The sequence below is a fragment of the Haliaeetus albicilla genome, chromosome 1 (genome assembly GCF_947461875.1).
Source record: "Haliaeetus albicilla chromosome 1, bHalAlb1.1, whole genome shotgun sequence".
Classification (NCBI taxonomy): domain Eukaryota; kingdom Metazoa; phylum Chordata; class Aves; order Accipitriformes; family Accipitridae; genus Haliaeetus; species Haliaeetus albicilla.
The window spans coordinates 10,990,131-11,007,413 of NC_091483.1; the positions used below are offsets into that span (position 1 = coordinate 10,990,131).

At 36.6% G+C, this 17,283-nt stretch overlaps 1 long non-coding RNA gene across 1 annotated transcript; it reads left to right on the forward strand.

Moving 5' to 3' along the window:
* The first annotated feature begins 624 nt into the window (after positions 1–624).
* Positions 625–15,003, forward strand: LOC138684472 (uncharacterized). Its single transcript, XR_011323765.1, has 5 exons — positions 625–731; positions 3,621–3,704; positions 4,809–4,884; positions 11,836–11,914; positions 14,917–15,003. It is a non-coding gene; the product is annotated as an uncharacterized lncRNA (long non-coding RNA).
* The last annotated feature ends 2,280 nt before the right edge of the window (positions 15,004–17,283 follow it).

Genomic DNA, 17,283 nt, shown 5'->3' on the forward strand with positions numbered 1-17,283 from the left:
AAAAAAAAAAAAAAAAATTGTCGGAAAACCACTAAACTTTTTGTAATGATGATTGCCTCAGTCCCTAAAAGAGAAAGAAAACTACCTGCATTACCTAAAAAAAAAAAAAAAAAGGAAAAAAAACCCCACACCTGTATTCCATGAATTATGAACAATTTTGCATCTACCCATTACTCTTTACATTCTGGAAACACATGTTAACAGAGAGCATGCTATTGATTTCTTAACTGTTTGTATAGCCACTGTCCCTAACCATCCTCTCCCCCCGCCCCAGTCCCTAGCTCACAGAATACATTTGGTCATTCGGTACTCCCTCTTCTTTGTATCCTAGTTTGAGAAATCCTTTATGCATACTAGGGAAGAAAGAAGTGCTCGGTGAGTTAATATCCCTGAGTATCACTTTGCAAGGAAGTGGTCTGCAAACACATTTTTAATGGGAGCTCTTTTAGTCCTTGCCTTGCTTGTCCCTCAGTTTGCCTGTGACCTTGAGTCAAATCATCTTTTCATTTTCTTGCCAGCACAAGTCCCCATCTGTCACAGAGCTGCAGAAGAGCTGACATTGGAAGCATGCAAGGCTCCTTCCAGATGTCTGAAGAAGGCCTCATCTGCATCTTCTTCCTGATGAAGCAATCTGTACCAGACATGCACAGCAGCAGCTCCCATGTATCCTGTCCTCCCATGTTCTCCAAGGATGTGGTGTGGTAACCTGAGTCTTGGCTCACCAAAGCCTGGTTCGTGTTAGCTTCAGCCAGCTGAGCTCTGCTGATACTCCTGTGCTCCATCTAGGATACATGCCATGTGCCTGTACTCTTGCAGCGCTGCCTTAAGCATTGCCTCATCTAGACCAAGGTTTTTGCAATTACCGGTTCTACCGAGAGATGCTTGCAAAGCAATGGGTATACATATTACAACATGCATATTTAATTCACAGCGAAAAGTGATGAATGTGATGTTTTTGAAACTGGAAGTATGAAGCTTAATGCTTCTGTGTGATCTCTCTTTGCTGAGTTCTTGTTTTAATTTTTGTTACTGGTGCTCTAAACCTTTGTTTTATATTTAATTAAAAAAAAACACAGGAGTGACTCCTAATGATTTGATCTAGATTTTTGTCACTCGGGTCTGGGCGATGCTGCTAAAAACAAAATGAGATGCTAGACAGCATAGATTTTAAATTTCTGTTTTGTCTCCTACTACCATGTACTTTTTGTTGATGGAGGAAAGATAAGAGATGAAAGATCTAAAGGCTTGTATACTAACATTTTAATTTAAAGAGCCTCCATACTGAGGATAGTCTGAAACTACACTCTGAGACACAGTTTTGTATGTTTTATGCATTAACACACCATCTGCTTTTCGTGGAAGAAAAGGGTACAGGAGGCTTTTCTGTAGCAATCCATCGTTTTAAACAAAACACAACATGCTTTATGTTGGCATAGTCCTTTGAGGAAAGACGCAGCATTAATTGCATAAAGCATCTTAGACAATTATTGCTTCAGAATTTTTAGAAGCCTTGAAACCTTATTTGGTGCAAGCCATGAAAAGAATTACTGGAATAAATGGAACTGCAGAGAGACCCATTCTTAAGTTCAACCAATTTTTTCCTTTGTACCTGTTCCACAGAATATGGAAGAGTAGAGTTTTTTACTGCTGAAAAAACCCTGTTCTAGAAAGTTTTGGGGAGAAAATTAAAGTAAGGTAAATGTGCCAGGGGTTCTTGAAATGACCATAAATAAAGTAACCCTATTCAGTGTACAGATCTGGTTCCTTGAAAGTATTCTACCTGTAAGCTTTGGGGTGCTGAACTCCCAAAAGATCTTCTAAAAAGCCATGCCCAAGTGAGGAGGTTGTAGGAATATGTATGACCCCATGTGCCAGGTTGGAGTAGCAGAGGAAGTGTAACATCATTATTTTTGCATACCAGAATTGGGAACTTCCCAATTCCCATGTCCCTATGTGTGAATAATACTGTATACACGACATTAAGTCTTTCATTAGCAGCAAAATCTCAGTTGTAGCTTACGTATAATAGTTTCCTGAAAGTTTTGATTCTGGTTTACAGTCTGTTGTAGCTTGCCCGAAGCGATCGTTGTTCTGGCTTCCAAAGGTAACATGGATAGTAACAGACTGTCATAGTAGGGGAGCCATAGTTGACCACATTTATCATGTTCTCCTGTATGGAGATGAGAAAAAATATAGAAATAAACTGTTGTGAAAAGGAGACATGAGGAGATTACGTATCAAAAAAGGGAATGATCAATAAAGGCTTTTGCTAGGATGTTGTGACAACCGGCTAAATGTTGTGAAATGTGGGCAGACAAAGAAGAACGCATTAGGGATTCATTGGTAATTGGAACTGTTGATAAGGAACTGTCATTAAGGTCCAGAGTACAATCTGATAGCAGAGGAAGCTATTCATATAGCTCATCACACTAAGTTCATTAGCAAACAAAATACTGATCCAGGGAACTGCTAAGAGGGTGGATGTGTTTGCTCACAGTCAAAAAAAAAAAAAAAAAAAAAGTGTTGCATAAAGATAGTGGAGGTAAGAGTGCAGTGTGTGTAGCATAAAAACCAAATGTGCTTTTATTCACGCAGCAGAAGGGGGGAAAAGTCCAGCATTACAACAGGACATGCAGCAAGCAGGTTGTTTGACAGTCAAAATACAGGGAAAAAAGAGCACTTTAAAATGTTAAATTATATATGAAGATTTGTATGAGACTACAGCAGCATGCCAGGCTACAAAATGCCAAGATTAAAATCATGATGCTGTAACCTCAATTGGAGTCCAGTGGAGCTATGATAGTTTACACAGTCTGTAGTCTGACATTTTACATCGTGGTCTGAAACCTACCCCAGAATTTCAAAACACCATTATAGGAACACACATTTACCACTTATTCTCATGTCCCACATAAAAGCATACCTTTCATAGAGCTGTAAAACTCAATGTTAACTGAAGATTTGCCACTTCCCCAGCCCACCCCGCCTCTTTTGCATCACCTCTGCACTATAAATGTTTCAGAGGATAGTGACCGGGAGGATGCAAGAACAGGAATAATTAACAGTGTTCTTATAGGAGAAGACAAAAGACAAGCACAGAACATATTCTAAAAGATCGATTTCTATTAAAAATCAAGGAAATAATACAGTACATTGTTAGGTAAACAAAAATAAAATGAAATAGTCATGATTCTTTGCTAGCAAGAAATTTATCCACAAATTTCAGGATTACAGTCATCAAAGCATATAGCCCTCAGTTTCATCAAATCTTTGTGCAGTTATTTCAGATCATGAGAATGGTGACTCTGTCCACATAGATTTCTACCAAAATAAGTAAGTAACTGTGATCTAGCTAGTAAAAAAATCTCCTCTTATTTAATGTTTGTTGGCAATTAAGTCCATAAGTTCCAGAAAGATTCTGAAGCTTTATGCTACCAAATACAGGATTTCAGGTTTTAGTTTGCATTCTCATGAACAGATTTTTTAACCTAATCATTACTGGGTTAAAACATTATTTGTACCAGCATGTGCAATCTAAATACCAAACACACAAATGCATTTGTGTATATTGAATGTATAGCATGAAACTGTGCATTTAATTACTTTGTTTTGCTTCCAAGCAATGAGTCAAGAAAGAAGCATGGTGTTGAAAATGAACTTTGCACAAAGATGTGATTTTGTGAAGAACATGATCCTAATCTGAGGTACTTAAATCCTTTGGTCTGGTAAAATGCCTGTAAGCAGTAAGTCATGTGATCAAAATGTAAAGTTCAGTTAAGCACCTCTTTCGCATCAGTACCTTTGATGAGACTTGAGATTCCCCTGGTAATGTGAACTATCATGTCCACACTATGCCTTCCAAGCATACTTGCAGAAAAGAGCTGGATTAGGCTGTGAAGCCCTGCTTCTCCACCCCCTTGCCTGCCCATCAGTAGTCGGTCTGCAGTGAAGAGCCTGGAAGCCTTTCTGGCTCATGGATCTCTGCCCTTGCACTGTTTGTGTCCTCGCCTCACGTTGGCTGACCACCTGTTCTCCCACTCCCACAGACAGTAATTCATTGAAAAGAAAGAGGTCCTGGTGTGAATGACTGGGAGGCTGGCTTCAGGGTGGGCCATGGCATGCAGCTGCCTTGCTATCTAGATGGAGGTGGTGGGCATGCAGAGAGACAACCACAGGAGGGGGTGAACCAGAGCTCTGTTGCTCTCATCCAAACCTGCGCGTCTGCTACCAAAGACCCTATGATGTGATGGAAGCACATTTGGGTTCCTAACAGGTCCCCAATTGCAATGAGGTACAGAAACCCAGAATTCATAATGGTTTTCTTCTTGGCTTTGGCTGAACAGGAGTGAAGGCTACCTTACTATTTGTTTACATAGGTATTTCTGAATCATGAAATATTTGTGTGTGTTAACTCTGGGAGGGCAGAGTTTAGTCATTGTTAATTCTGTTTAGTTTCTCTAAGTTACCTGTAGTCATGTCTTAGGTCAGACGGCTGCATATTAGATGTCTGGTCCAATCAGCGGCGGTGGGATTCTTATTATTAAACATTAAATTGTCAGAATAAGCTACATAGGTGTTCAGACTACACAGGTACAAAGAATAGGATGTAATCCAATCTCTTGTGTTTAAGTACTAACCTTATTTGTGTGACATGGTTGAAATCACATGCAATACTATATTGATGACAATCTCTTAAATGATATTTTATATAGGGTTTTGTGCCTTTAAGTGGATGGTAAGGGATTTAGTAACTACAGCTTTCTTAGAGGCCAGGTTGCTATTTTTTATTTATATATTCATTTATTTAGGTTTAAGAACTCCATACCAAAAAGTGCCCTTCCAGTGCTCTGAGGCCCCATGACAGATACTTGAAACAGAGTAAAGGTGAGTTACACAATTAATCACTCTTACATCAGCAGCACCAGATACTTAGGAGTTTCATTGTTTGACTTTGAAAGTTTCTTAATAAAAAGATATCTGTTTGGACAAAATTTTTTGTTACTGGTCATTGGCCTTACTCACCTTCCTACTTTTTACACTTAAATTGCTATTTTGAAGTGAAGAAAACAACATTTAAAGCATGGAAACTACTGCCATTGTTCTCCATTATGCTGTGGATGGTACCCAGTGTGTAAAAGTTATAAAGGGAATAATTATACAATTTGTATTCTTTCTGGGTCCAAATTAGCAGGTGCTTTGAGGTAAAACATGGATGAATTTCCCATAACCAGACTGATGTCGCAAACAAGATAGCTAAAAAGTGCCTGCGGTTATCTTCAAATGAAGTTATATTAGAATTGTGTCCAATATTGTTTATTACGAGGTGAAGACACTCAGAGCAAATAGAAAGCAATGGGTTTTTTCATTCTCCATAGCCTTTGTTCAAGCTTTGCTTTGTAATGATATTTATACTTATGTTTTGTTTTATAAAAATTAACTTTTGAGAGTGATATTTTAAACTGCTTATAGCCTTTTATTTCCTAACAGACTTAGTCCACATATTAAAAATGAGGGACTGTGCGTGATGGGGTGTTTTAGCTCTGAGTACATGGCAGCAGCCAGCTGCATCAAGACTACTGCAATGCTTGTTGCTACCAGCAAACGACCTTGTGACCAGAGCCAGCATGCCCTCACACCACCTCCCCTTATATGTAGTCCACTCTGTTTTCCCCTGCGTTTTTCCCTTGGATGATGCTATGGCTATTCTCACTTCCCAGTGCAACAATTTGAGAAGGCCAGGTCTGATTTACATTTTCATCCTAACAGTTGTCTACAGGGAAGAATAATATCCCACAGGTCCCTACTTTCTTTTCATGGTCCCTATGGTCAAACTGTATTGCACATCATTCGTGTCATATAGGCTGTATCTTTAATTACCTGCTTGACTGTACTCTACAAGTTCCCAAGATCCAGGTCAACCACTCGTACTGTGTGCTCAGTTTCCTTTCCATAATGGGAATGCGGCTGTCTATTCTGTTAGGGTCTTTTTTTCCTAGTTCTATGTAGGTACAGATTGTAGAGCACGGCTTATACACCCACCCTTAGTTTGGATATGTAATTGTTCCTTTATATAACAATAGGGACATTCCTGTAATAATGCAAGTATGGGAGTAAACCTTATGTGTGAGTTCTTCCATATTATTTTGCTACTTGGGCATAGACTACTGTTTTTGTGCAAACAGAATCAATCATGTTGTTATGAGTGTATCATTATCCAGCCAAATAGTTGGTTTACAAAACACAGAGATTAGTGAATTACTTTGACCACTGTTTATCTATAACTATTTGTAATTTTAAAATGTTAGAAATTTAATGCTTTTAGAAACTTTACTGTACAAACGATGTTTTTTACATGATGAAATGACATGGATAATTTTTCCATGTGGGTATATTATTTTCCATAACAGATTTACTGGTTGTTTCAAAACACTTAACATTATACCTTTCATTTTACTTAGTTACAGAAGTTCAAAACACACTTGGGACAAAGTCTGATGGTTTAGTTTCACACAGCTGCTCCAAATGAGTGAATTAGATGCTCACCAAGTACAATATTAAAGTAAACTGAACATGAAATATATTGAGAATGTCAACATATTTCTACTGGAAATTAACAGAGACATTAATTAAAATCAGGTTAGATATGAGTGTATTATACATGCTGTGGTCTCTATGCAAAATTATTTTTAAAAAGTACTTACAGGTATTTAGTATGTCTACATTGTTCTAGTCAAAGGCAAAATAATTTAGATAGCTCTTCCTCAACAATTTCAAGAACATGAGAGCATAGGAGCTTCTTTCTGAAAGTGATAATACCTGTTCGCAAATAGAGTAACACTGACATGCCACATGATGTGAAATAGTGAGGGACTCTCCCCATTTAGGTGCTTATATGAGAAATGCTAACCATCTTCAAGCTGACCACGCTATTCGATCTTACTGGTAAAAGTGGCTTGGCATCATAAAGGATGGGGGAATAGAGTAAAAACTGTTTTAGTAGCTCCTGAACTATTTCTGTGTGAGTTAACCTGGGACCAGAGGCAGTTCTTCACAGTTTCTGATAGCATCTGCTGCTTTTCTTCATTTCGCTACTGACAGTGCAGCACAGTACTTTGGTTCACTGAATTTTTTCTTTTTCTTTGGCTTTCTAAATTTTTCTGTCTTTGAATAAAAACATAGCCATTTTTAAAATATATCTGATTAGGCAGTATTTGTCATACAGCATTTACCAGAACACCATCAACTCTTCTTTGTACAGCTGTCTGCCTCATTCATTCAAATTTGCATTTGTCTAGTAGCAATGGGAGATAGTCTGTGCTCCTTCTGCAAACTTTTGATAAATCTTTTTAACAGTCTAGAAAACTCAACATCAATATTTTCTCCAGTTTTTATACAGCCTTTTTCTTCTTATAAAATGATAAAAAAGAAATTTAACTTGTCTTAAGTCATATTCAGTCCCATGACCAATCTGTAATCTCAGTACTGCCTAGCATTCTTGCTTTCTGTGTATCTTGAGTGTTCGTTTCATGGCTTAATGTAAGTTTGAGGAGTGTGAGGAAAAGAGGGGGAATGAGGAGGAAAATAATTGCTTGTATAAAGAAGCCTTGGTATATTGAAAAGAAAAATGAGTCATCTTGTTTTGTGGAATTCTATATGATTCCTATGTTGAGTTATACAGCACTTAAATGGGTATTAGGTAAAAGCATAACCCAAACAAAAAAAATAGAAACATATAATTTCATTGTTTGATTCACTGATTTCCACATTTTTCAGAAATAACAATGGTATCAGTAAAATCATGTCATAAATATGCTAAAAACATTAAACATCTTTAGGTACCAATGGACAAAAGGAAGATGGAGAGGAAAACTCATAAAGGTGGAAAATATAAAAGAATAAATCTCATGCTTCAAGGGAAGAAAATGAAGCCCAAAATTAGAGCGATTTTTTTGTAATGATATCTGTTCTTTTCCCTTGCTGCTGCTTAGCCACAAAGTGTGCTGAAAATGAAATTAACTCTGACATACCCACCTCGTATCATCTAAATACAGGTTGACATGAAATAGCCAATAGAATCAATTGAATCAATAGTCTGTGCATTTAAAATTCTATTTAGAAAAGCACTGAAGAAAACTGAGAAACTGAATTATGAAAAGGAGTAGCAGCATTGAAGAGTAAGGCCTATTTCTGACTGAAGTCCGAAAAGGCTTCATTATATGTTTCATGAGCTTGTTTTGCAGATGTTTGTTTATATTTATGTTCACTATGAAGGAAAACTCCCTTTTAATTCCGACTTATGTAGCACTTTCAAGGCAGAGAATTTGTATTAAAAGAAGTTGGAGGTCATGATGAGATGCTGCAGTGATTGGCAGCAGCATAAATCACAAATAGATGTAAGATACCCATTCCTTCTCCTCTCCTAGCCTGTGATAGTCTTGTAAGCTATTTTGTCATCTCATCTCATTCTGCTGTTCACAAGCATGTTGTGTGAAGCAGCCATGCCAAAATGAAAGGAGAAATGCAGGTTGTAAAATGTGTACATAACATTATGGTATTTTTGCTAGCTAGTTCATCTAGCAGCAGAAAAACACCCTTCAACTGTCTAGTCAAAAAGGAACAGGTATAAAGAAACATTGGGTCAGAATTCAGTGTCACATAATAGCCAAAGTTACATTTCACTACTTAAAAATAATTTTTCAATATTTTTTTTTCTAGTCAAAGATTCAAGAATGTCTTCACACTTTCATGTATTGTGGTGAATACATGCTTTCTAAATTTTCATTACTTCAACTGTTCACACATTCTGTAAAGTTTTTGTTTAATCTTACTCTTTTCCTCACCTCATTTGATCAATTTTTCTAAAGTTACTTTCTTTTAGATAAGATCTGTTTCAATGCAGAGGAAAACTACTGCTAAAGATTGACTAAAAATCATAGTTCTTACTATGCTTCCTATGTTTTCCTGTATTTCAGGAGTAAGTCTGTTCATAGCCTTTCAAAAAAACTGAAGTCTTTTGAAAAACTATACATATTTTAGGAAAGTGGAAATGAACAGAAGTCCTTCTCATTAATTCCTTTTTAAAGTCTGATCTCCTTGTTAATTTTTGTGTACAGTCTAGCTGAAAATATCTTTCCTTTTTGACTGTAAAACAAAGGACATTTGCATAGTTGTCTACAGTGTTTAATAATTCTTGCCTTCCCTGTGAAATTAAGCTGATCTGATTTCAGTTGAAGAAGAGATTGAGTGTTTCGTTATTCTGAGTGACGGAGCACTTGTTCCTTGCAGAGTGGTCAGAGAAGGAAGCAAGCTCAAACCTGCACTCCTCACCACTGTTAATGTGACGGCTCTGAGTGTATGGTTTTTTTCTCTTTTATTCAGTTCACCTTGTTTCCTTTTAGAGGTTTTGTGTGTGTATTGTCCAAAACAAAACAAAATATACATTAAGGTTGAGTTAAGTGAATAGGAAGCCTTACCATTTTATTTTCTGGTGAAAAACAAGCTAAACACCCCAAATATCGAGTATTACTCATGGTTGGTTTTTTCACATATGCTAAAGAAACATTTAATTGTAACAGAAGATCCAAAGACAATGGCAACAAGCACTTTTTTTCCTGAAGGCTGTGACACAGATGATGTCTGTTATTATTAAGATCTAGCTGTAACCCATCCATCTGTTAATCTTCTTGTGTGTGCCATAGCAGGTTATTTGTAACTGAAGGCTGAGTCAAAAAAAAGACTTCTTTATAATAACCTTCCATGAACACAGGATAGTCTATTTATTATTATCTTTTATTTTTGAAAATTAGAGGTGTTGTACATTTATGTGATCTGTCATTCAGAGAAACAGTCTTGTACTTTCAATGGCTTTTTGCACTTACTGTGTCCTAACAGAATTTAGTCAAAATGAAGCAGTGTGCTTAATGTCTGTAAGATGCATCCTTTAAAATTCATTTTAGTAACTTTAAATTAAATGCATCACAGGCATCTGAAAAAAACAAGTCATGAGCAACAAGCCACAATCTTTCAACATATTTTGCATCCCATTCAGGCAGATGTTTGGCCTCAAGACATGTAAAGTGGATGGATTTGATTCTCTCTTGATCTCCTTGCAACTTGAACTGGGGAGATGAGAGAAGCTCAGCAGGAAGTTAGCTAAATAAAGGAACTAGATAAGCAGAAGCAAAATGCTGGAGAATATTGTAATAAGTAAATCTAAGACTAAATGTATATTTTTGCCAATTGTATAAATTCTACTAAAACATGGACATTGTAATAGCTTGTCTCTAAAAGGATGTGATAACCCTATTGGGATATAATAAGAATACTTCTAATGATGGATGTGATTTTCTTTCATTTGTTTACAAAGCTAAAACTAGAGTCTAGTCTTAGACTAGTCTGAAGAAGACCAAAAGTAATTTCTTCCATGTTGCAGTGTACTGGGTATGTTATTTGATTGCAAAATATATTTTATTACCTTAACAAAGAGCAACAGTCGGTTGAACCTGACAGCCAGTTTGCAGACCCAGGCAAAATCTGAAGCATCTTAATTCCCCCAAACTCGATTGTTGCAATGCCTTAAAGTTGCACCGTCTACGTTAAGCACCCACTGTACCAGTAAAGATAGTGAAGATGGTTAAATACCTCAGAAAAATAATCCAAAAATCCTGCAAGAGATGTGGAGCAAATCAGTTAGGAAAAGCAGGTGCAAGCACATGCCTGATTTCTGGCCTCTATGTGAACCTGAGACATGTGCCCCACAGCCAGTAGGTAACCATCTCCACCGATCTGAAAGCAGAAAACAAGGGCTGTGCACACACTGCACACTGTAGCAGTGGCTAACTAAGCTTGGCTCATCCTTACTAAGATATAAAATACAGCCACAGGAAAAAAACCCTGTTCATTTTAAGTATAATCACAAAATGTTTCAATCATCAACTCAAAACACAGGAGAGTTGAATTAATTTCTCTCTGCTGGGGGTAAGGACCAAGATTTTTTCCTCCTTCTTCCAACTTTCAAATTATCAAATACAAAAGATCAAAATAACAGTCTTTTTTTTCCTTAAATATTTATGTTTAACAACTATTTGTCATTTTAAATTATCAAAATATTTTTAATACAACTTTTTGGGTAAATGTTATTTACATAATAGCAGCAACAGAGAAACCTGGAAGACAGATTAAAAGCACTATACAAGGTGAGAAGAGAATTGCCTTTTTTTGGTGCAACAGCCAAGAATGGCACTCAGACCATGAAAGTTGCCAGCAGAGCCCATCTGTTAAGCAACAGAGTAAATCAGATGCTGCAAGTTTCCAGTGATCTCAGGAATGGAAAACACCAAGAAGAGATGAATAAAGGCAGGAAGGTCATTTTCACCTCAAAGGTCTAACAGAGCTGTTTCTCTCTATAACCTGCTCTTAAGTTGGTCCTTTCCCACACAGCACTGTGATTGATCAGTCCACTTAAAATGGACCCAGCCTTTGTGCCCCTGGCTGTGTCTGGTCAGATTTCTGAAACTCCAAGGGCAATATACTCTAGGGTGCGTACATGCTACTCTTCGTAGGAGCATTGTGCTTGAAAGATTTCAGTGTCTGGGGTTTTCTGGATGCTTCTTGTTCATACACACAGACGCTACCTTGGGACTCTGAGGAGCTAGATACTTCAGGTCTTTAGTTCGCTTATTTGGACAGAAATTTAATAAAGAGTAGAAATTCTGTCTTGAGCACAGATACATTACTTCACATGTGTGTGAGAGATCTCTGAAGGCGCAAGTCCTGAGGAAACATTTTTTCCAATGATCCCGTTTCTCTTATTAATCCAGGCTCTATCACTTTCAGATCCTGCGTATACAACGAGCGTTTATGTGAGTGATGATTGAAGATTCAAGCTCTTCTCTGGCTTTTCTGTCTCTGTCAGGTATGTGGTCTGTATTACTCAGTTGCTTTAACAGGGTGAGACCTCTGTAAAATACTCATGTTCCATGGAACTAGGTCATTAGTTGAGGGATAATTAAACCCAGTGATTTAAACTGGTCTCAATAGCTTCTCAGTGGCAGGCATTCAGCAAGAAGTCTTGCACATTCCCCAAATTTGACCATTTCCTGTCCTGGAAAATCTGACTGCAGCTTGGCCTGCAGGACAGTTTTCCACTCACAGGGAAGAAAGATTGATGTTATACACAGGTATATCTTATTCTGTCACACCATTTTTTTTCTACAAATGTAGAAATGCAGCAGCTGATGCACATAGGACTTTATTTTAGGATAGGGCATATGTAGAAAGTGTTGTGCAAGAGATACGCAACTGTATCCTACAGTGCTGCATTGCTTCTGGTACTTCTTTTTAACTTTGATGTGACTCAAAGCATTTCAGTACATTTTGAGACGATACCCCATGTTCTTTCTAATGTAAAACTACACACTGGAGTCTGTAATCAGGCCCATGATGGCAGGCTTTTGAGGAGTTTTACAGAGCTTCACTTGTAAGACTGCTGATTGCTATCTAGTTGTTTTATTCTGACACCACTTATCCACAACACACACATCCAGTGTCAAAAGCACGCAAGATTTTGCATTGCCAAGACTTTACTGTTGGACTTTGTAAGCTTTTCCTGGCATGCACTTTAGGCTGTTAATTGTCATGAACAGTTGTAGTCCAAAATAGCCTTTTTATTAACATCAAAAAAATAGAAAAATCAGCCCTGCTTGATCTAGTCACAGAAAAGAACCAAGCAGAAAATTTCAGTGCAGAAAAGAGAGTGAACTGAAACTAATAAACGTATAATTCCCCCAATGCAGTGCATATCTGAGCTTCAAGAAATCTTGGAGTTACATTTAGAATTAGATTCCTTATCTTAATACCTACCAAATTTCAAAAGCTATATTACTGCCTTTTGTATGAAAAATACTAGCAAGGAAAAAATATGATGCATATGTAGTCTCCCCAGTGGAGAAAAAAGTAATAATACAGTAGAGCCCTTTTCTATTGAATTGTCTGACACAGTAAATGTTTCTAAGCCCCTGGATACCTTTATTTAACTTTTTTCTGTCTTTCAACAGAAAAAAAAGAAATTCATATAGCATATTGTGAACAATAATTTTACAAATCCTATTCTAAAGGACATATCATTCTATGCATTCAGAACCTTCTAATTCTCTTTGCAAAAGACCGTAATTCACAACTGCATCAAGCAAAACATAAGTAAAAATGTGTGTGTATATATATATATGTTATCTGTACAATGAAGCATGCATCTTTCTTTAGTTTTCACTGCAAATGTATAGAATTTTTTTCTTCTAGTGCATGCCTTTCTCTCTCTATCATAAGCTATGCTGACATGTACTTGTCCTGGACCAGACTCTCAGAAAATGGTGACCAGAAAAAAGTGGTGCAGCTGGAATGTGGAAATATCTGTAAATTACTCCAGTTTTACTAATCCATAGTTGAGGAAAGCTGTTCTGCAGAGAAATTTAGAATGAAACTGATTTGACTAACTGTCATTTTGTTCAGACCTTGAAAATATGACCAGCTTTTTACGGAAATAACAAAACTGTTGATTCATTCAGTCGATTAAATTGAATTATTAGAATGAGTTATTTTCTGTGAATACTTTGTGAAACCCAACTGTCTAGTTTCAGCCTAGCTGAGGGGACCACAGCCGTCAAAGCTCAGTTCTGCATCTCTCTGGCACGTTTATTTTTATCTATGTTGAGAGCCCACAGCACAGAGTAGAGTGTGGTTATCGAATGTCTGGCAGAATACTGACTGTCTTTACCTTTCTTTTGCTTTTTGTATAAAAAGTGGAAGCCTTATTTAGCTCACAAAATGTGTATTGGTCCCACACTGCTTGTGTATCTTGACCATGCTGGCATCAAATACTGAAGTAATATTGAGGGACTGTCATGATGCCACACTGCCAGTTTCTGCCTTAAGGGCAGCTTGTTTTGTGAGGCTTTTATAATTCAGTAAATGCACAAGATAAACATACAGTATCAAGTATAATTCGAAATCAGATTTTGCAGAGAGAGTAGAAATTCAGTTACTAGCCACGCTTGTCATAGTTAACCACTCTAGAAGTTTACAGTTCAGTGCACCTACCGTTTACCTCTCTGCCTGTGAAGTGTAATTTCCAGCTGTTTTTCAGGAGTGTGTACACAATATGCATTTAGAAAATTGCTAATGGAATGAGGTTCAAGCTCATACGGTTTAACATTGAGCTTATTATTAAGATGTTTGTAAGAAATTTAGAAATTGACTCAACCTAGATGATCTGGAGCAAATGATCTGCTTGTATGTGTCTGCCAGTAATAAAAGTTAGAAATTGTGTAAGTTTATGCAAAAAAAGGCTTGAGTAAATGAAAGGTGAAATTAAAAGAGAATTGTTCAGACTGTATCCACTGTATTGAAGTGTATAAGGCTGGATTAGCAGTGTTCGTTACCAGTCTCTGGTCATATTATTTGACATTTTTCTAGAAAATGCTTTTTCAGAGTCTTAAATCATTTAAGTAATCATTTAATGATGAGATACTGAAGGATATTGTAGAAAAAAGATAAATATTTAAAATCTTTTCAGTAAGCAAATGGATTTCTAAATTATTCATAGACCTGAAAAAGTTTCTGTTAAACAATAAACTAATTCTAATTAAAATATACTACAGTAAAATGGGAAAGGCCATATGTATATAGCTGCATTTAAAATATGAATAAAAATGTATATACTTTAAAATGAACCTAGAAAAGGCAAATATTCACTCATATAATATATTTAGATGAATAAAAATGAACACCTGTGGAGATTTTTTAAGCAGTCTTCCTTTCATAGATAATTGTTGGGCATTAGCTGAACAATCAGTAGAAACAGGAGAAAAAAGTGAACAGTGTGGCTCCATTGAAAGTGCAACTTTCCTATCTCTTTTCTAGGTACATGCATTTTGTTCCTCTATTCCAATTTCCAGCTCAAGGAGACACCGATGGCTTCTACAGCAGAAACTTCTCCTGGAGTGAAAGGTATAGCTCTCATATCTATCTATCTGGAAAATTCACATAAAATTTCCTGATCAGCTGTCACTCTGCATCTCTCATTCCTAAAAGTCGAGAATTCTTTGAGAAGACAGAGCACAGTGTGTATGGTTTACGGGGGAAACACTTTGTAAACTCTGTGGTACCAAAATGAGGTGGTTAAGTACAGCTGTGTGTAATGCTGTATTGTAAATAAACTTAGAATTGTCTGAAGTATCTAAGGCATGCATGTAGATGCTTGTATGGTAACAGACATGACTCAGTGCTATTACACGTTTACAAGTTCTACCTCTTGCTAAGGAATCTCCAAAGAGAATCCGTTTGAATGCTGCTAGTTCTATGCCACTGGTTTTTTATTAGAAGTGGTTGCAAACAGGTTCTGTGTGCATTCTCAGCCTTACCCTCTGAACAGTACCCGTGTCAGTACCGCTCTGTCTCACGAGTTTAGACTGAACTGCAGAACTGGAGTGGCCAGCATGATGTGCTGCCTGCCTTGGCTTGGGTTCACGCTTATGAACATGACACCAATAACAGCAGTCCCGTGAATGTGTCTGCCCTTAGTGGCTTCTGAGAAACCTTCAAGATCTTAGGGACTTGCTTATTTTCACAGCTGATTTCCGCATCTTGTTGGGCTGCAAAAAATTCCTTTCCCCTGAGCAAGACTTATGTAGAGTGATGGCTTCACCACCTAATAATTTTTGCATGTGTAAGAATGAATCTTGAAGAAAAGACTGCAAGGCAATGTGTATGACTCATAACCATCACACCTTTAAACATAAATATCCATGGAAAAAAAGCTAATCATTAAATCCCCAAAATGCTTTCTCACTTGGCAATATACCTAGCAAATATGTGTGCCTATAGTTGATTATCTGTTTGTGGCATTTATTTCACTATTAAAATTAAAAGTAGGATAGCTTTCGGTAGTAGTGAAGATTTTATAATACACTTAACTTTACATCAGCACGCTTATGTATTCTGAATCACATCATCATGCTCCCTCAGTCCAAGCAGTTCTACTTAAGGGCATAAAGATGATCAGCTTGTGTCTTCCTAGTGCATAAGATTGATCAAAGTAAACCGTTAATCAAATAGATATGAAAATTAGAAATAATAATATGAGGTGTTAGATAACACAATCTGCATGCAAGAGCAGCTTGATCTCTCAGGAAATTAAAATAATTTAACAAAAAGGCCATATTTAACAGACTGCATGATGGAATTAAGAATGAAAATCTAGCCTATTAATCATGCAAGAAATTGCAATTAAATTATATTTGTTAATTTCATAGTGAAGAGTTTTTAAATTAAATCATTAACCATTTGCTTGAATCTTTACTTCTATGCAATTATAATTCAGATGTGAGTTAAATGCAGTTTTTAGGGGTTAAAAAACATTTTCTATACAATTTATTTCATTTCCTATAAAATACCTGCTTTGGAAAAAAAAAGAGGCACAGTTCTCAAATTATGTATTGGTTTGTCTCTTCCAATATTTTTCTCTTCATTCTTTTAGTTCTTTGTATCTCATCTACCCCAAGCGGCATGGTAGTTTTGTCTTATTCAATATGTTTTTGTTTCAAATACAGAAAAACTAAACTTTGTTCAGACTTTGATTCTTTTGTGATGAAAGTATTTGAATTGTCTATGTGTATTTGGAAACAGGATTTTTAACATACAAATGGAAGACAATGAAGGGTATTGTATTTGTAAAGGCAAGTGGTTCTCTGGAACTAGTCTCACTAGTTCCTCTGCATTTTTTAAGACATCAACGTTACTTTTAAACTTTGCACTACAACCTGAATATTGCAAATGTAAACTTGAAACTACCCTAATTTACATTTTAGCTTTGAATATGAAGTGAAAGAAAAATTGGAGAATAAGAAACTGATCTCAGTATTTCTGTTGAAACGTTCAGTGTTATCATCATTGCTAACAAGTCAGTTGTCTTCAGTCTTCAGGGAGAGCTGTGAAAGCCCATCCCTACTAACTGGAGATAAAATTACACAGATGAGACCAGAGAGATGTAAATTTCTGATGAGGGATTAAGTTAGTTTATGATCTCCAAAGAATTTTAAGATTAGCTCAGATTTTCTGACATCCACAGAAAGCTGAATTTATGCTACAGCCTTTGGAAGCAATTCATGTAGAACTTCTATTTGTCCCCAAGTTTTCACAAAATATGTAGGAATTGATTATCTCTGAAACCTTAGTCTCACTGATGTTTTGTTTAATTGAGCTTGGACACTACTTTTAAATTTTTTTGAG